The sequence below is a fragment of the Aquila chrysaetos genome, chromosome Z, assembly GCF_900496995.4.
Source record: "Aquila chrysaetos chrysaetos chromosome Z, bAquChr1.4, whole genome shotgun sequence".
In the NCBI taxonomy this organism is placed as follows: Eukaryota; Metazoa; Chordata; class Aves; order Accipitriformes; family Accipitridae; genus Aquila; species Aquila chrysaetos.
Genome location: NC_044030.1, coordinates 70,085,128 through 70,106,098, shown reverse-complemented (window position 1 = coordinate 70,106,098; position 20,971 = coordinate 70,085,128). Strand labels below are relative to the sequence as shown.

The window sequence follows — 20,971 nt, the reverse complement described above, 5'->3', positions numbered from 1 at the left end:
CCCATCCCTGACCCTCATCACGGCTGTATTTCGTAACGCGATGCCGCATGCTCCCGCGACACCATGAAGGAGGAAATGCAGTCTTGGATGAAGGCACCACTTAGCAGTAGTGGTGTGGCGAACACGGTCACCAAAAAGGAGGCAGAAGAAAATTGCATCCACTCTGCTCCCCGAGTCAGAAAGCAACATGGATGTGTTGACCAGGCCCCTCGGTTCCCCTCTTTCACCAGCCTTTTACTCATACTACTGCTGCTGCTGCTTAGGGCAGTCTGAAAGGTCTCCTCCGCCTCTGAAAGCCGGGCGGGCTTCACGGCCCGTTTACCCGGACTGGTAAAATCGCGCCCCCGCTTTAGAGCCACGGGGGGCGGCGGGGGCATATGGCGGCAGCGCCCCATCACCCCCCGCGCACAAGGGGAGGCTCACACCGCGGACCCCCTTACACGGCTGAGGTCGTGGTCCGTTTGCAGCAGGGCACCCGCGGCCTGGCCGGGGGGCGCGGCGGGGAGCGGGCGGGGGGCAGCCCGGCCCGGCTCGGCTCGGCTCGGCTCGGCCCGGCCCGGCCCGGCGGCGGCGGCGGCCCGCCAGGTGGCAGCAGGACCCCGCGGGACGGCTCTGCCCGCCGCGGCTGCGGCGGGGGAAGGGGCCGCTGCCCCGCGCCCGCCCCGGGGAAAGGGAAGGGGGGGTGTGGGGTGTCGGGGCACAGCGCTCCCCCCGCAGAGGCAGCGCGGCCGCCGCGGCAGGTCTGACCTCGGGGTGGGCTCGGCGGCCGTCGGAGGAGGGGGGGGGGGGGGGGGCGGCTCCGGGTTTAAACCGGGCTCTGTAGCGCGGAGGAGAGCAATCTGCGCATTAATCTGGTGCAATTAGCGTTATAACCCGTGCCAGCTCAACCCGCACTAAAGACAAAGCTTTATGCAAATCGCCCTCCCCTTCCCCATCCCCCGCTGCCGGGGTCTGACGCTGTTTCCCAGCCCGTTTTTAATGATACGGTACGCGGAGTAACTTAAAATTAATTACCGGGTTCTTGACTAAAAGGAGGGGGGGAGGCGGTGTCATTAGGCGGGCTGGGTATGCAGAGCCTCGGCCACCTGCGCCTGGCAGCGGTGCCCGGCTAAGGGTGCCGGCGGTAGCAACCGGGCTGTGCGGGCTCCGGGTCCTCCACTTTTTGGGCAGCTGTGCGGCTCGCAGAGCCCGGCTGCCGCCGCGGGCAGCGGCTGCGGAGCCCGGCGAAGGTACGGTCCCCGGGGCGGGCAAGGCGGGGGGGGACGGGACGGGGGGCAAAGGCTGTCTGGGGGCTGGGGAGCGCCCGGGCGGGGGTGGGCGCTGCCTCCTTCCAGGTGGAGGAGTGCTTTTTTTTGGGGGGGGGCTGTCCGTGTGTCCGCCCGCCTGTGTCCGCGGGGGGGCTGTAGGTCTCCTGGCTGGGGCTCCGAATTTTCGCCTGCAGGCTCTACTTTTTTTGAAGACCTACATGATTTCTTCCCCTAGAAGCTGGCTTGTTGCTTTCTAGCATGTACTGATCTAACCCCCACCCCCGAAGATGAATGTTTCAAAATACTGAGAGGACCTGGCTACAAAATGCACTGTGCTGTGGGGAGGACAGCAGGAAGGATGTGAGGGCTAGTGAAAGCCTTAAAAATACGGCATCTAACATGAATGTTGTTAGCAGAGTTTCTGTGTAATCTAGTCGCAGGAGAAATACTGTAATGGGTCTTTTTGACAAGACTTTTATGTGCCTCTCTCTCTCTCTTTTACGTCTTTCTGTTTGTCTCCTCCATATTCTGCTTTTATTACAAGAAGTTTGTTAATTCGGCATTTCAACGTTGCTGGCTTCAGACTGCACCATTGTAGGAACTCTTTTTTACAAAACTAGACTGAAAAAATTCCCCCAAACCTCCACTTAACGGCACAACTGGTATGTATAAATAAAATCTTCATTTTTTAAAGTGACGTGGATGTGGTTTACTCTGTAGCCTCGGTAATTTAAACAGCACCTATCTGCTGCAGATAGAGTTGCTATGCACGTCTCTACTAGTGAGTTTGAAAATTCGAACCCGGCTTTGATTTATTTCCTTTCTATCAGTGATTAATGCACGGTAATTAGCTAATCTCAAAGCCATTATTTACAACTGGGGCAGACAAAGGGAAAAACTGATGATCCAGCACTTAAGTCGGTTTGAAATTATGAAACGGAAAGAAATGTTTAGGTCTCGGCTCGGAACCGGACAGCCCAGCCCGAGGGTAATAGTAGTAGTAGTAATAATAATAATAAATAATAATAACAATAATAATAATAGTATCAATGTTTAGTTAATCCATTCATCGTAGCTGGTCATTTTTTCGGCCGAAAATGTGCTCGCATCCTCTGTGAGTTAAAAAACAAGTAAGCATCTGCTGAGTGTCTTCTCTCTCCCCCTTTGTTGCTGGGGGTGAAGGCGAGGAACTACACGTGTGCTGCCCGAACGCGCGGGCGGACGCGGAGGAGGAAGCCCACGGCCCCACCGGCGGTGGGGGGCAACCCACGCGTGCCCGGGGGGGGAGCTCCGCGCGCGCTCGCAGCTCCCGCCGCTCCCAGCCCCGCCCGACCCGGGCGCCCAGTGACCCCGAGTGGGACCGGGCTGGGGAGGGAGGGTGGGTGAAGAAAGGCTGGAGGGGCGGCGGGCCCCCCCGGAGCCGCGGCTGCCTGCGGGCCGCCCGTGCGTGGCCGAGGCCGCGCTGCGCCGCCCGGGGCTGTACACCGGTGTCCGCCGGCTTCCTCCGCCTTCTGCGGAAGAGTCCCGGCTCTGTTAAAGCCTCAGATTTTCCCCTTTCTCTTCCTTTTTGACTGTGGGAATCTGGCTATCTAATAATATCCTAATCTCACCACCACCACCGTCACCCCGGGAAGACAGGGAAGCTTTCGTTTAATCTGGAGGTGGGAGGAGAGGCGGGAAATAAACCGTCTATGAAAATAGCAGGGAGGGAAAGAAGCAATTCGATTAGGAATTTTAAATATAAAAAGAAGAAGAAGAAGAAAAAGCCCGAGGGGCGCTGGGAGAGGGGCAGAGCAAAGGTGCCTGGTGTGAACAGGCGCTGATTGTCCAAGAGAAGAGGTGCAAATGTTCTTTGTTCCTAGGTGCCTTGCCAGAGGCTCACGAAAATCATCATTATCGTCAAAAAATATTACCACTTAGAGGAAGAAAAGAAAAAAGAAAAAAAAAAGCTAGCAAAGCTGAAACCTTGGGGGATGTATACTACTAGCTAAACAGCCTCCCCACCCTGTTTGTCATTCCTGGGGGGGCGGGGGGGAGGAACCTGCAACCTTTCCAGTTGCTACTCGCTCGCTCTCCCCCTCGCTCCCTCCCAAACAAACAATGAATTACAAATGATCGCCCCGTGCCCGCTGTAACGCGGCGACACGGGACAAACCGGGAGGGACCGGGCACGGGCGGGAAGGGAAGCGCTGGAGGGATACCCAAGGCAGCGCGGGACGGGGCCCCCTCCCCCAGGGCCAAAATCTCCTCCTCCCTCCTCTTTTTCTTCTTTTTCTTCTTTTTCTTCTTCCTCTTCTTATCTAATGAAGGATTGTTTGAGGCATACGAGTTATGCCCGATGCTACTTAGCCCTTGAAAAAACGAATCCAGGCTCTAAACTCCAAAGAATTTTGCTTGTGATTTTAGTTCTGAGACATGCCTCTGTTTGTCCTAAATCCAACCACAAGGGAGGGGGTTGAGTGGGGGGACATCTGTTTAATTTGAAATAATAAATACGCCGGATCTGTGGCTGCTTGGGGGGCGTCCATTTTTAAAGATGGTTAATCCCACCTCTACCCCCTTTCCAGTTCGACTGTAAAGAAATGGATTAAGAATGGTATCGAGAAGGATTATTCATTTATATCAGACAGATGGGGCTGTACAGTAGGGTCTCAAAGAAACAAAGAAAATGGTTTCTAAATGGTTGTTTGGCATGAATTATTTGGTGGATTTGCAAACAAGCAAGGCGAAGCACTGTACAGCAAGATGTAGGGGAAACCCATCTGGCACGTTCGCAGTCCCTGTCTGAGGCTGGAGTAGTTTCCAGACAGGTAGCGGCAGAGGCGCTGACAGACCTGGCCCGAAGGGAGAGGACCCCCGAGCATCAGACCCCCGACAACCCGTAGCCCCCAGCCCAGCCCCAAGCCCCGCCGGGGCCGCGGCCGCGGTCCCGGCGGGGCTTGGGGCTGGGCTGGGGGCTGCACCTGCGGGCGGGGGGTGCCGGAGGGGTGCCGGCCTCCTCACAGCCGGACCTCTGTAGGCTCTGGGTGACTCGTCTCAGAGGGCATGGACCTGGCGGGGTCCTGCCTGCCCCCCACCTCGCCCGCTCGACTCGGCCGCTTGCAAAGTTCAGGGCTTGGCGGGGGCGGGGAGGGGGGAGCGGTATAAAGAAGCGACAAACTTTCAGAAGTGTTTTCAGCGCGAGCCGCACTCCCCCGCCCCGTGCATTTCTGTTTCTCCGGCATTTTTCAAGTCAGCCCCGCGCTGAAATCTCCGGCCATTTCAAGCAGTTTCAAATGTGATTGACACGTATGTTAATGGTTTGTTTTTGTGCAAAGCGGCTCTGCAAATTTCCAACACAAACACATTGTGTAGATCAGATGTTAGGTATAAAAATGGTTTATTGATTGAAATAATAGAAGCATTATTTTGATTTGTCCTGACATGATGGCTGATTTATAGATTCCTACCCCATTGATTTCTTCTTGTCCGGGCAGAGGGAAATGATCAAATCTCATGAAAATGCCCTTTTGTGCTAATTAGGAACCCAAGATGCACATTATTTATTAATTTTTTTCATTCTCTTTCTTTCTTTCTTTCTTTCTTTCTTTCTTTTTCTTTCTTTCTTTCTCTCTCTCTCCCTCTCTTCCTCTCTTCCTCCCCCCCCTTTCTCTTCGCCCCTTTCTTTTTCCCTCTCTCTCTTTCTTTCTCTGATGGGATTTACCAGATTTATTCTCTGCGCCATGGACTTGGTGCGTGTATGTGTATATTTTTTATCTTTTATACATCTGTTTTCACTTTGCACTTTCAATGAGTTGTAGCAGACAATAGTGAGAGAAACATCTGAAAATGCAAGGAGACAGAGTTGCATATGTGTTTCATTTCTGCGGGTTAGTCAAGGAAAACAACAAAAGGACAGCTGGGGGGGGGGGGGGGGGGGTGGATAAAACACACACTTACAAAGGGGATTGTGACCCTGTAAGGGGGAAAGGCGAGTACAACGAAAAAAGACTGCAAAAAGTGAGGAAGAAGAGTAGAAGTGAAGCGGGAAAGAGTGTCAGGGAAAACTGATCAAGAATAAGAAGTTAAAAGCCAGTGCGGCTGGATGTTCCCTAACCTTCTCTAAAAGGACAGTTAGGGAAAAGACAGCTCGGTCCGGATAAACAAAAGGGGAAGACGCACCTGCCGAAAATGTGTATCTGATCTGTCTACACAGATGTGTGTATGCTTATCCATCTAGACATTTATATAGGGGTATCTAGAGCATCCCAACACTCTAACTGCAACCGTGCGTCGAAGAGGTAAGCTCAAAATTCTCTCTTTTATGAACGAAGAACTAAATCCCTTGAATAACCAGCAAACAGTCACATCCCAGGGGGTATTAGTTTGGCTGGACTTCGTGTGTGTTTGTTTTTGTTACTTTTTTTTTGGTTGTGGAGGAGACAGGGTTCAGTGGGAGACAACCAGATGGGCAGGGAGGGCAATCCCATTGTCTATTCGCCAGAAGATCTCGTTTTGCCCTGGAAAAGGCGATCAAACGCAGCCAGGGTCCACTCAGGAAAGTAAAAGGGATGGCGGGTGGAGGAGGGGGGGCGGGGGGGGGCGGGAAGAGTGGGTGCATGTGGATTTAATAGCAGTGAAAGTATTACGGGGGGATCAGATTTAGCGAGCGAGGGAGAGGGAGCTTTTGAACATCTGCCTAATGCAGCCAATAGAAGTGACATTAGTGATATTGGAGAGAGGGAGGCACCGCCGCCGATCCGGCTGGGATTACGGGAGCCTTCCCAATCCGATTAGCCGCTGACCCTCTCCTGCCAGCGGCGGAGCCCGAGCCGCGGGCGCCCGGACGCCACGGAGGCGGCCCCGCTCCGCCCCCCGCTCCGGGGCCCGCTCCGCGCCCCACTCCGCGCCCCGCCCCGCTCCGCGCCCCGCTCCGCGCTCCGCTCCGCGCCTCGCTCCGCTCCGCGCCGCGCCGCGCCGCCCCGCGGCCGGCGCTGCGCCGACCCTCTGGCGCGGCTCGCCCTCTCCCCGCGACCCCCCCGGCAGCCGCGGCTCAGCCCCACCGCAAAACGCCTCCGGAGGGGCAGAGCCGTAGCACGGTGGTGCCGATCAAGCCGCTGGGGTTTAATATTCATCGATACACCGCGATGAAATTCCACCCCGCTCCCGGGGACACCTTTATTCTCCGGCTAATTGTAATTTACAATTACACTTTACACTCCATCACGTAGGAGGTTAGGAAACAAGCTTCTTCCACGTAATTATTGGCCTCCTTAATCCTATTCCACCGCATATCACCCCGCACGGCAAAATCCTATTGTTCCCTCCTCCCCATTTTACCAGTCATTTAAACTAGTATCAAAAAAAGATCCCAGTCTGCATAATTTTAGACATCACACCCACGCCTCTGAGCGTGGGCCAAAATGCATCAATGGGTTGTATCTCCCGCCGGAGGTGGGGGCGGGGGGGGGGAGGGCGGCTGGATGCGCCGCGCTGCGCCGGGCAGGGCTCGTACAGCGCCGAGCTCCTCCTCGCCGAGCGGGCGGGCAGGCAGCTGCCGGGGCCACGGTGCCGGGCTGATCTCTGGTTTTGGATCTCTGGGCAGATATTCTCCCTCCACTTTGCTTACCGGGTCGATTAATCTAAAATCTTTCCTTGATTAATGGCAGGCAAGTTACACAGAAACACACCTTTATGAGCTCCTTGCACCAAAGCAAATATCTCCTGCCCACACGCACCATATGCCTTACAATCCCTGCTTGACTGCGACTGTAGCCTTTAAAGCAAAGCGCATCTCCGTAGCTCTCCAGCGCCGGGAAAATGCCTGCAGTTTGTACCTCCAGGCATTACAACATGCCTCAGCCCTGCTGAGAGCAACACTGCAGCTTGAGCGCAGTCGGCCGCAGAGGAGTGTCACTGCCTTCAGCTCTGCCAGGGACACTGCCAGGGGCTGCCGTGGGGCTCTCGAGTACTATCAGGTTCAGCCTTGTGCTTTCCCTCTTCACAAGCTGTTTTACCACCCGGTAGCAGCTACCCGAAGCGTGACTCAAAGGCTGACTAGCATCCAGCTCATGAATTACAGAAAATTGACGCCCTGCTTAAAATTCACAGCAGTGAATTTGTAACGTTCACATTTTTATGTGACAGTCATCTTACAGGGAGATAATGTCTAACAGCTCCTGAGTTTCCCCCTTGTAACAGTGTGGGAATAACACGGCAAAGGCCAAGAAGTCTCTCTGTCTCTCGTTCACACACACAGAGCACACACCACAGTATTGTGCAGCAGTTCCATGATTTGTAGCACATCAGTATAGCATGTCTCTGAGAAACTACACTGGTGGGTTTTGTTTCTTTGATTGGCTGGGGTTTTTTTAACAGGTATTAACCCCCTTCTTCTTATAGTGCTAGGTGGGCTAATTTTATTAATCTTTCATCTCTGCATTATCAGGCACTGAAATTGTTACTACATCAAAAAATCACTGATTTTAATGGTAATAGTCTAGTCTGCATCAGCCTCTTAATTAGATATAGTTGGGGCAAAGACTTGAGGGTAGAATTAGGAAATAGACTGCTGAAGACCTGTATAAAGTCTTCTTGGTTTGCTACCCTATCCCCTCCGAACCTACATCATTCAAACAGGTGAACAAGCAATTTATGCAAAATCTTCCCCCCGTTCCCAGCAATGCTTCTTTTCCACAGTCTTCAGAGGTTATTTTCAGAGCAAAACTTCATAAACTCAAACCACTTTTTCTAGTCTTTTTCATTATTTTTTATGCTTTACTTGTGTATCTCAATCTTTGAAAAATGCCTCCAAGACACTCCAGACAGGTGTGCAGTAGATTTCAGAATGTGTCCACTCTGATGTGGACTAAAACTCATTTTAAAGCTCTTTTGTGTCTTCAGTGAAGTGCTTGAATTCCTGCTTTACATCCATGAGACTTCAGGATGGCACATGCCTTGTATTGGCAACTCTGGGGCTGAGAAAATTAATATGATATTGAACGTCAAAATATAAAGAGCAGAATCAGCTGCTCTATAAGGGTAATTTTAAATTACCAACACAGGGAACATCTGGGTGCAATTGTCTGTAGATGGGACAAAGTTGTGCTGCAGGGTCCTTTACCGATATGAATTTGTCATCATGAAAGAGGAGCTACTTTTGCTCATGTTAGCTGAAGACCAGCCCCATACAGCGCATGGATTCCAGAGTGGTTATGGACAAGTGGAGTGGCTTTTAGAGAATAATTAACTGGCAGATTGTGTTTTCAATATTATTGCAGCTGTTCCTGCTGATTCTGTCAGAGGCCAAACCCCCTTCTGCCAGACACTATTCAAACCTGGAACCAGAAAGCTGGTCCCTGCTTGGTGTTTCTTTCATAAGCAGGAAACCCTGCCTCCTGTTTCATTTTTTTTTGGTTGCGACTCTAGTGCTAGGAGCACCGCTGCACCCGCGCTTTAAGCGCAGCAGAATTAGCTAGAACTTCACAGATTAGATAAAACTTCTGAGGTAAACCTCAGAAAAAAATAGAGAAATGGGAGACAAAATAAAGAGAGGAAAACAAGTGTTAGAGGAAAAAAATGGCTATGATGAAAAACACTGATCCAAAAGAAGGCAGGGGATCTTGACATAACATATTATTCTTTTACCAAGCAATATTCTCCAGCAGTGCTTTGGAAAATGTCATTCTTTGTCCCACCACCTCCTCTTGTCCTTTAAATCTTTATGGGTTCCCCAGGCTGCCGTGGCCAGCTGCCCCAAGGAAGAAAAGGACTGGGAGACCTAAGAAAGTCTCAGTGCACAGAGGCAAGAGTACAGTTTCAAGTAAAAGTGAACTGGTCCATATTCTTACCTCTGTAAAATCATCTTTCTCTCAGTCTCATCTGTGTATACACACATACACACCACACACACACACTTCGAACTGCTTCTCAGCAAATCTTGATTAAACAGCATGTTATGCCAACATATTATTAGCTCTGCCAGTGCTAGGACAGAAGAGTGAAGGACCGAGATGGAGGGGGATCATTGATGTCTACATTTGATCGCCTGTAGATCAGCCAGATAAACCTCAACAGTGTTGCCTTTATGCTCCACGCCATGCAACTGTTTGTGATCATGACTGGTAAGCATTAGAAAAGGACTGAACAGCTGGCAGGGCTGGATTCTTAACAGTAGTTTTTTGTATCCTTTCTAAAATATGATTTGAAGACTCAGGAAGAATATGAAACAGATGACACTGTTTAGCTTTTAGCACTACTGTGAGCAGGGTACTCTCAGGTAGCTGATGCATCCTTTCTCATATTGCTCTGCCAGGGCAATCCCCTAACTTGGAAGGTAACTGAGAAAAGCTGCTTCCTGATTACACCAGGGTAAATCAAATTTACCTCAGTAAAAGTCCATGCAGCTTTACTTGGTGCAAGCCTGGTGTAAGTGAAGTGAGAATCAAGCCCTATTGCATCAGTCATTGCAAAGGGCTAATTTGTGATTTGGGCTGTTCAACTGCCACGATGCTTGGCCTGGGCCCATGATGCTTGGGAACTATTGCCTCTTGTGCCACACGCAGAGGCAAGAAGGGGGCTGGAGCGGGCTTTGGTATTCCTGTGCACACCAGGCAGTGAGCGGGCGTCCCTCGCAGATTCTGGCACGGTGCAGGTGGAGGACAGCTCTGAGGCTAGAGCAGTGGTCTGGGACCCTGGGCAGTGTTTCTCTATCCTGTGCTAGGCAGGCCATGTAAAACCAATGGCAAGATTTCTGACATTTACCAAGTGAAAAGGTATATCAGTGTTTTGTGATGGTCAGATTAGATGAAAATATGGTCTTTCCCATCTTGTCTGAATCCCCTTTCCCTGCTTACTATCACTTGTCACCAGGGACAACTTTTCATTTCTGTCTCCTGGGAGTGATCATTGTTTGGATATATTTTTTTAATTACTTGCAGGAGAATGTACCCTCATTGACTAAAAAGACAAATAAATAAAAGAGTGAGAAGCTTGCCTTGCCAAGCAATTAAAGTCTTAATTCTGCAGTGTAATTCTGGAAATAGGTCTGGTTTTGTGTACACTGGTCTAGATGCAATTTTAATTTCACCATGTGACTAAATGAGGAAAGGATGACTAGAGATGTGACATCATACTTAGCAGTAGGACACAGCCATTCACTCTGAACAGCATGAACTGTGCAAAAAGGAAGGACCTATTTGTAAATAAATTCTGGTTTAGGTATTCCTCAGTTTTGGCAGCAGACTGAGGTGCACCCAAGTGAGATCTTTGCAGGTTTTTTTTTCCCCAGCTTGTAATTCACACATCAACAAATAGAAACCAACTCTCCATTGTCGAAGCACTGCAGATAAATAACTGCTTAGCCACCTATTGCAGAAAATCATGTCCTACACTTTCTGCTGGTTCTGTGCCCATAAATTTTGACCCACACAATTGAAAGGATTTCTCTGTTTCTAACAAAAGCCCAAGCATTTGGCAAAACAAAGAGTCCCTTTTAATCAGGTATATGTTTAATCTTGCTACCTTTTTGCTCTCTAAAATTATTCTGTTCAGCACTAGTGCTATTATTTGACTGTAGAAATGGCAGGGCTTTCTTTGTTATTCCCTGTGAATGTTTGTATCCCAAGTGCTTGTGTTTCGGATGTATTCAGGGGTTGACTTTGCCTGTTGTGCTTTCAAAATTCAGGAGATTAGCATTAAGCTTTGGCTGCGATTTATGCTGTTACCAAAGACCTTTGGACAAATGTGGAATGTAAAAAAAACCAGCCTAATACTAATGACATTTCTGGGCCAAATTCAGCTGTGAGATAAGTGGCGGCACAAGTTACATGCAGGATATATGTTGATCAGAGGCAGAGTGATGAAGCATACATGGTTACAGCAGGGTCACTTGTATGAGGCTGGCCTTCCATGCGTACGGTGAGGGTAACTCGAGCTGGTGGAACAACCATGTGTGCATATGTGGTGTGTGAGTGTGCACGTATCAGGGAAAGTAAAGCTTTATCCCACGCTGGCAGTAGGAACAAGCCTTAATCTGGATTTATTTGTATTTCATTCTCAGAGTGACGTAAGAGAGTTTTAGGGCCAATCTTCACTGCACAAGGGAGTCAGGTGCAGAGATCCATGTGCTGAGAGCCAGAGAACTCAGAAAGCAAGTCAGCCTTACGGAGGGGAGGCACCCCACTGGGGAAGCCCCTTGGCTCCAGCACCATTTTGTTTAGCTGGTTGTTGGAGCCCCCCCAGGCTGTGGGGGGGGGTGTCCAGTGCCACCCACACACCAGCCCTTCCACCACCTGCCTGCAAGCAGGCATCCCTTCTTCCTTTTGCCATCAGTGCCTCACTATTTCAACCCCCTGACCAGTTTCTTTCTTCTACTTTCAGGCTTGAATTATAGCCTTCAAATGCTAATTTTCTATTTTCTGTTCCTGTATTGTTGTAAACCTCCTAACCCATCAGTGCTCCAAGCCTGACCTGGCTGTCTACCCCAGCTACCTGATGAGCCCAGGGCTTCCCTGTTCCCACCTGTGCAGTCCTGGTGTGGAGCAAGCACAAGGCGGTTCCCATTTGGTGGCTCCAACTTGTACCTTACACGGCAGAAGCGGAATGTATGTGTTCTGGATGTGTTAGATGTTGTCTTCTGATACAGAACATCAGGATCAGCTGAGACAATGAAGTACATATTTATTTAATTAAAAACAACCCCTTCATTCACTGTAGAGCTTCTGTATTGCTCCCCTAGCAGTGGTTAAGACAGCCACCACATGAACCTTTGAACTGTGGGCAAACCACGGAATAGATTAAGACCAACAGATGTGTTAAATCTCCTTCCTTCACTTGAAATGAAAGGGACAATTAAGTGTCTAGTTGTGAAATAGCTGGGACCAATAGAAGCTGCATCTGGAGATGTATAGATGTGAGTAAAGTACTGTGCAAGGAAGATTGAGTGAGGAATGGGACACGAACTGAAGCTGCTGCTGTACAACGTCCCGGCCTCTCCATTCTTCCAGTCTCTTATTCCCACCTTCACACCTCTCCTCTGCTCTGTGCTGGCATATGTGTTTGTGCAATGGCACTGGCAGCTAGAATAAGTTGCATAAAGTCACTGAATAGCCAGTACTGTGAAGCCACAGCTAGCGAGCTTCCCTGGCACTAGTCTAAAATCCAGGGGAATAAGTAGTTGTTTGACGTGCGGGAGGGAAAGGAAGAAGTAAGAGATAGGAATATGACTCTGAGTAGAAGCAAGGGATGGAGGTTTTCAGATGCTGAACTCACTAAGAAAATATAAGGTTGGGTAAATGAAACAGCTTTATGCTTCTAAGGCACATGATGCACTGACACCTCACACTCATGCATGAACATGGTTGCACCAATGAAATGTCTGTTTTGTAGAATACATTTCCACGACAACCAGAAACTATTCTGTAAGAACTTGATATTGTCTAACTACTCATGTCCTCGCAGTCATGTTAGGCTACATGTTTTTAAAGCCCACGGTCTTCCAACATGGGTGTTCCCACAGAGTGTCTCCTTAAATCTAGTATCAGAGTAGAGACCTTTATATGACCCCTATGACATCTGCCTTTGTATGACTTGAGAAGTGATCTGAGCCCCAGAATAGAAATGCCTCCGAAATTCTGTTTCCCTGTGGATACAGTGCTTAACATAAGATGATATTTATTCTGTTTCAGTATAAATTTAAATAATATCAATTTCTTAATCCTAATAAATAAAAAAATACAGAAAAGTAAATATGCATGCTTCAACAAATATCAGTTATATATAAACATATCAGGACATTTTTCTTAGTCTTTCCAGAGGCAATAAAATCCTAGTATGCTTTACAGATCGTGGGATGAGATAAAGCAAGTGCTATTATGAAATGATCATGAGAGTGATGCTGTTTTCTAAGGAACTATAGTCTAATTACTGAATGGCAAGATCATCTGGCGTCATATCCTACTGTGGATTGTTTTCCATGAGCTTTCTGAAAGACATTTTTCTCCTTAATAAAATAAATTCATATTCATTTACTATAATGAAATTCAAAGTAACTTTCAGTTTAGGGTTTTAGCTCCCGATAACAATTTCTTATGTAAAGCAGATGCTATTTTAAGTCTCTCTCTTTCTCTCTCAAGGAAGAGTGGAATGGGCTTTGGTTGGCTATCTATAGCAACCCTAGAATGTTTGACTTTTTTATTTTAGCACAGTGCAATGAAAATATTGAATTAATTTATAATATTTAGAAAGTTAGCACCAAACTCCATTTGATAAAATTAATTTTATGTGTTATTTATGAGGAAGACACTTAAGGATTTCAATAATTCTTAAAAATATTTACATTTTTTTCTTCTGACTTTTTGTTTTACACTGTGTTTTATAGGCCTTCATTTCTATTTGATGTAGGTTTCGAACTTCAGATTTATGGCTCAACACCTTGCAAGAAATTTTGTAAATATTCTGTGGGGGCTTGGTCCTGAAACATAAACACTTCTTCCTATTGAGGCACTGAGGAAAAACAGACCCCCTCATTTATTATGTGATATCCAGAAGGCTAAGGAGATTTTGATCTCCTTTTTCAGGAACATCTTCTTCAGTAAGAAAAATGAAATGTCATCATGCTAAGGTGAATCATAATAAATGTTATGTCTTGGCTGACACTGAAAAATAAATCAAAGAAAGTTGTGAGAAATATTGGTGACTTTTTTTTCCACTGAGATTTGGACCAGCTTTATAAATTAAACAGTACGCGATGACAGCTTTGGGGTGGTAAGTAAACCATTCAGTAGATAATCTCCATAGTAACAAAAAAAGTTTAACCATCTCAAACCAAAATAGCACATCTGGACTTGGCTGTGTCATATGGCAATAGGGAACATTTTATTGTTGTCAAAAGTCACAGCACACAAGAAAACTGTGCACAGTTTAATCCTTGTTAGCAGAAATCAGTGAAGTGCAAGCAATGCATTCAGGAGGATTCTGATCCTGTAAATCATTATCTATTTGCTCACCTTTGTGCTGCTTAAGGGTCCTGTTGTGATCCATCTGCTGTTTGCAACGTAGGAAAAAAAGCAGTCTTCTCTTCAATGAATACAGAGTCCAGTCCTGAAAATCCTTGCTCATGTGAGTAGTCCTAAATCATGATGACAGTATTCATTTGAGTAATAGCTGAGGCACTGGGTTCATAATTACGAGCATTTAGTTTTAGTTGCACTAAACTTCAAAGTTGAAGACCTACTTTACAAGAGAAATGCTTTTGTGTGCTAAATCAAAGATGGAATTATTTAATTGGTGTGGGTGCTGTAACTCAGAGATAAAGAGAGAACTGCTGAAGAGAATGCAAAATTTTATTCAGGAAGGACAAGGCTGTGTGTGACACTCTGTATCTCTGCCTGTGAATAAAAGAGAGCAAGGCCTCCACTTTGCATCTTGTTCAAGCTGCGTAAACTCTGGGTCAAGCCTTGCTAAACTGAGTGCATAGCTGATGGCAGGACGCATCCACAGGGTGGTTGGCAGGAGCTGCGTGGGGTCCAGCTGCTCCCTTACTACAAAATTCACTTTTGGCTTCACTACAGGGTGTTAATTTGCCCCTGTCTAAAGCAGCAAGTACTCAGGGAAGGAAACAGATATAATCTTCATTCTGTCTTTATGGTAAACATGCCTTTGCAGCCAGGTCATTTGCACAGAGGGATGCAGCAACTTGTGGGTATGGGCTATGGCACAAATTGTGTCTCTGAGATAAACTGCTCCAGAGTTTGTGCTTCCTGAGGCTATTCCTGGACCGGGGCATTTATGTATCTCCTTTTGTCCAGAGCTCAGCTCAAAGGCACACTCTGGGGCTCCAGAGCTTTGATCCTGTGTCACTAGCTGGCTCTCCAGGACTGTGTGAGAGCTCTATGTCCGGTCCAGATCTCCTGAGGGCAGTCAGCTCTGCCAGACTTCCCTAGCATGCTTTCAGCTCTTCCTCAACCCTACCTCAATACAGCTAAAGCTATAACACCCAGGAGGTAGCTCAGTTTCCTCAGTTGACTCAATCCTTTTCAACCATCAGAGTGTGCCGGGACAGCTAAAAAGGGCCAATATGGGTTCCAGAATTGGGACTAGAGAGATTCCTAGATTTATGTCAGTAACAGTTAGAGACAGCAAAGTTCCCAGAGCCTCACTCATTTCTAGCACCATCTTTTTCCTTATGAGGCCACAGCGTGGTCTATATTTCTGTCTTTCTGCGCTAACCCCTTCTTCTTAAGATCAACCATTTCCCTTTTAGCTCCAGGACAGGTCCCTGGACATACCCAGCACCACAAAGTCCTATGGACTGGAGATGCTCCTGTGTGAATGGGTGCTTCTTCCCCCTCCCATGCTTGTAAGGGAGGGAGTCTGCTGATAGCAAAGCACCCCTGTGCAAAAATCTTCAAGCATGAGTCAGACCTCTCTAAAGAAGAGTTCTAGTATGAAGGAAGAATCCTGCCTGTTTCCCTTGGATGCTCCAGAAATATTCCCTAATCCTGACCTAAAATGATGGCTGCAGTTGCAAGCCAGGGTTTGCAAATTCTTGGCACAACAATGTATGTGATAACAAATGATTTGACATAAATCCTTGCAAGACAAAAAAAGCATGCACAGTAGAGACAGGTTTATAAAGCTGGGTGATGAAGCAAGGTCAGTACCTCTCATCTAAATGCAACAATCCCTGTGTTGCATCACAAGAAGCCTCCTAAGCAACCTTTCATACACTTCACAATCTTCCCTTTCATGCTTCTTTTGTTAAATAATTTAGTGGGGATATTTTGGATGAGATTCTCACCGGCACACATTTATCTTTTAACACAAATGGTTCCCCCATCTCCTCCCCCTCCCTTCGGCTATGTAAGCGTGCTGGGCATTGTGTGTAGTTGGAGTGGAGGGCATTCTGGTAATTACTTTTACTACATTGCACAACAACATCCTTTACAATTTAAGGTCGCTAGTGCTTCAACAGCTCCAAGATCCCAACTCAGATTTTAATAATGTGTTGCTAAAAAAGGGGTTAAATGTTGTTTATACATTACATTTCTGGACGAGGCAAATTTCACTTGCACCTGCCAATGGCTCACTGATAAATATACACTGGTAGAAGTTCAACAGCAGTGGGCCAGTGAGTTAGATAAATACCACATGACACCGTAAGCATTGAAGGTTAGTGTTTTCCCAGCTCTCACACTCTGGTAGACATAAACTCTTTTCTTAAAACAGATTAAAAATAAATAAATCCTCTTTGCAAGGTAAAAAAAAAATATTTAAATGCATATTCAAAACACTAATTTCTCTTAAAGTCTACCTCAGTCTATCTGCTAGGTTTCCTGCCTCTTGGATGTTAATTATGATTTACTCAAGATTTGTGGTCAATTTTTAAGTATAAAAGCATCTCATATGACTGGTTGCCAATTCTGAAGTCTAAAGGCCTTGCTTTATATTGCTGTAGTAGAATAGAAAATATAATCAAAGTTTGACCTTCAACTTTAATCCTATAAACAGAGAATTTGCTTACTTTACCTTGGAAACGGATGTGATTCATCACAGTAGCCCATAAATAACATGTCAAACTATTAGACCAATCAATGAAAATAAGTTATTGAAAAATAATGTGATTGTAAAGTCTCTATGTAAACTAGCTTAGTGTTATTTTGAAATGCGGAGGGCTTTCAGCTTGGGGTAATTTTTTTCTGTTGTTTTTGAAGGATAGTTACTGTATATTAAATGCAGTCAACATTAAACATATATGGCCTACGCAAGCTATTCTTTTTCACGGAAAGTACCTTAAGGCAAATGAACATTATACATCCAGAGGAAAAATTGGGCTCTGCTTAGATCAAGCCTGCAAATGGCAGGTTACCTAAACTGCCTGGTGCTTATCATTGTGCCTGAAACAAAAACAGAGGGTGAACTCTTGTCTACATGGGAGCCCACAGGAATGGTTCAGTCATGAAAACCTGCATTACAGACCTCAAAGCTGCAAGCAGAAGTTCTGGGATGTGAACTGGATTCATTAAGTCACCACTTTTTCATCACAGATACTAATTCTGAAGTCTTACAACAGCAATTTAGATAGGAAGGTGCTGTTCTATGGCTAAGATGGCAACAGGAATACCCAGATAATGGAGTGTTTCACGAAAGCCTTTCAGGTGTCTTCTTAGCTCCAAAAATTCTGATTTTAAAATTTGTCTCTGTAATAACACAACACACATTCAAACAATACAACTTACACCAAAAAAAACCCCACATGGGGATAGATATTGAACTGAACTGAATATCAGAATAAATAACCCAGCTTTGGTGTATGTGTATTATTGAATTTTACTGTCCAGTTAACCAAAAAGCTGTTTTTTTGAACTGGAGGCTGAAGCTGATTTTAGCCTGCTGTATCAGAATCAGATCTTGTCCAACATTTAGATCTACCAGCTGGAGAGTTTGTTTGCACTCTTCATGTCAGTAATAGTGGAGATATTTCTCATATCTAAAAATTAGGCCAGTTATTTTGATGCCAAAATATAAATAACATTTTTCAGCCTACTTTATTCAAAAGTTATTGTTTGTACACAATGGAGTCTTTCAATATAAATAATTAATATGTGACTAGACTGTATTGCTGTTCAAAGAGATCGGGAGGCAATGGAATAATAGCTGATGACAGCTATGTACCTTCCTTTTTTCCTTTAGTTGGTGCCATAAAAATAATTAAAAAATAAATGCTTTACCTCATACAGGAAACATTCTGCTGAGATTATGTTGTAAATTATGTAGAGAAAGAAAGTAATATAAACAATGATGGTTATGAGAATAATTTTCTGACACAGCAGCTCTTTAGTATTTTTTGCATAAATATGGCTTTGTATTTTCCTTTGTTAATATAAACGGAACACCGCTGGAGTCGAAAGCATTCTGGATTTGCATCATGACAGCCGGAACACTCTCCTGGCCTTTTCCTTTGTCATTTATAGTTTATTTATTTACTTAAACCTCAAACCTGGTGGGAGGAAATGAGGACATGTCAGGAATCCCATGCAGACTCTGCAAATCTCTTGCCAATAACAAGCAACCCCAGAACCACCTGCTGAAAACCTCTGCCCCCAGTGAAACATCGCTTTCCTCATCTTTCGCAATACCTTGCTCCATGTGCAACCCTGCCCTACCGCAGTGCCACAGCCACGGCTCCTGCAGTGCCACGAGCGGGGACCCCAGGGCGGGAGAGGTGAGTGGGCTCCCAGTGAGCCCAGGGTGCTGTTTTTGGAGAGGTCCCGTCTTGTAGTGATAGCAAAGCCAAGAGAACACCTCTGTTTGTCATACTCATTACTACCAGAGTGCAGAAGAACAGTAGCTGAGGACAAAGCGTGCAGGACCCTGAAGAGAAAAGCCCATCCCAAGCGACTCTTAGCTCAAGCAGCAAACAAAAGATGGCACAGGGACACAGAGGGGACAGAGCAGAGGGACAGAGGGAGGGTTGGGGGACGGGCTGTTACACTTCTAACTGAGGCACCTACCTTCCCATCCAAGCCACCCCCTCTGCCCTCCATCTGGGGACGGAGCGGCTGCTGTGGGGTACCACACGTCCCACGTGCAGAGGGAGGGTGCCGTGGCCCCCGTGCCCTGCACCCCCCCCACCAGCAGCCCTGCGGCCAGGGCAGCCCCGTGGAACAGGAGCTTGATTTCCACCCTGCCCTGTGGAGGCATTGTGGCAAAAGGCCATTTGACAGAGAGTTCTGAGGAAAGATAATGAAACGGTTTCTGGACTGTTTATGTAAACCTTCCTGCAAATCTGCAAGACAGGAAGAGAGAAACCTCAAAGGTGCCTGCCTGATGATTTAATGAATGGCGTTGCCATTCTCAGCTGCCTGGGATCAACAATTCCAGCTCTCATGTACTGGCTGTAAAATGAACTTACTACTGCAGTCAGCATTTACAGACGTGCTTCGATATATTGTAATTGAAAGAACCTTTTAAAGAGTCATTTCCACACACAATAAAGCTTACTTTCTATTTCCTTTTTATGGAATATTATTTGAGACAACTGCATGTTAAAAATCATCTGTATATCCAGAAAACTTTTTAATGGCATCCTTACTGTAACATCGCTTAAAGTATCCACGACACCATCTTCTGGGTTCTGCTTTAATATTGTTTCTGGGTTTACAGATTTTTATTTTGTGTTTGAAGATTTATTTGTGGAAAGTGAGACTTCTGATATGAATACTGTAGTATTGATTCTTCAATCAGTGCCAGACAGATTTAAGTAAGTAAATTCCACTAACGGTAAGGGACATGAAAGTTTAAATTCTTAGTCTGGGAATGGAGAAGAGACTCCTCCCTTAAAATGTTTCAATTTCCCTAAGAAACAAACTTTTTTTTTTTTCTTTAAGAAAAGAATACTGAACACTAAACAACTTTTTGTTGTTGTTATTACTATTCTTGTTTTATTAAAAGAAACATCTGTTTTAAGACAGAATAGCAGTATCATATAATTACTGCTTTCTCTTGCATCTCTCTCTTCTCACCCAAACATATGCTATGGGTCAGAAAACTTTTTTGTCGTTTATACTGATAATGTAGCTAATTCACCCATGCATGCTGTACCGGTCTCATAACACATGCCAGTTTCTCTTGCACATTACTCAACATGTGGAAAAAAGAGCCTGAAATATCAGAAAGAAAAATTGAAGAACATATGACTGTGGCTGAGCCAAGAGAAGTGGTGCTGGGGTTTATAGATGTAGTTAATACTACTGTGAGCAGTGCTATTGCTGGCAATCCTGTCAGTTTTTTAAAAAAAAAGTCACTTACTGAGTTCCTTGTGTAGGGTTGAGCAACTCACTAAAAATAAATCATCCATTCCTTTCTACTGCCATGAAATAGAGGAGAAATATAAGCATTGTAGTTAACAGCAAGGCTGACCTTAGAGATTCTGTTGCCCCAGAGCTGACAAGATTATAGGGAAGGGAGAGTTTATAGCAGAGATTTTAGAAACAAATACTTCAGGATTTCATTCCACATTTGGGAAAAAAACACAGAAAAACTTTCAGTCCTTTGGGACATCTTTCACGACTTGTATATCTTCCCCCATCAAGATTGAGCTCTCATAAAACCTCATGCTGTGTTTGTACTGCATTGTTGCCAGCTCTCGCTATTTTACAGCAAAACTTTAAATAGCTGATCCTGGAGTAAGGTTGCTACCTAAGCATCTCATTTTTCACAAACAAGCAGCAAAAAAATAGGTGTCCAGCCCATGGAACAGTAGGCAGGATCACTGTTCATGCTGACTCCAAAAGACAAATAAAGTAATTAACTATTGTTTTTAAAATCTAATTATTATTAATCATTTTTGTGATGTTTTCCATGCAGATTGTGAATGGGAGGTAGAAAAGTACAAAGCAGTCATCTTTTCTCTTTCATCAGAAAGACAGCACGTAAAACCCAGGTACAATACTTTAAAGGAGGTGTTAGCAAAACTTCATGTATTTCTACTCTAAAAGTACATTTCTACCATCTTTGAAATGTACAATCCAGGTGTGAGATTCCACAGTTTGCTATTTTAAATTGTGTTGAGCAGTTTCTATACATTTAAGGTTTGCTTTCAGAAATGAATTAATGAAAGTATTTGCATGTTGAATTGAAACTAAATTTATTTGGAAACTCACAACCAAATTGCTATTCAGCAGGTCTCTAACCTATCCTGGCATGTCTGCAAAAGGAAAATACCCAGTTTCTTGATACAGCTG

At 45.8% G+C, this 20,971-nt stretch overlaps 2 long non-coding RNA genes across 3 annotated transcripts; both read left to right on the top strand.

The window, feature by feature from the left end:
* The first annotated feature begins 999 nt into the window (after nucleotides 1–999).
* LOC115336987 lies at nucleotides 1,000–1,940 on the top strand. 2 transcript variants are annotated; one of them, XR_003922004.1, is made up of 2 exons: nucleotides 1,000–1,229; nucleotides 1,795–1,940. It is a non-coding gene; the product is annotated as an uncharacterized LOC115336987 (long non-coding RNA). The 2 variants fall into 2 exon arrangements; XR_003922003.1 differs by having other exon boundaries at nucleotides 1,792–1,940.
* A 3,293-nt stretch (nucleotides 1,941–5,233) lies between these two features.
* Nucleotides 5,234–20,670, top strand: LOC115337400. Its single transcript, XR_003922131.1, has 3 exons — nucleotides 5,234–5,527; nucleotides 19,392–19,488; nucleotides 20,595–20,670. It is a non-coding gene; the product is annotated as an uncharacterized LOC115337400 (long non-coding RNA).
* Nucleotides 20,671–20,971: the final 301 nt, after the last annotated feature.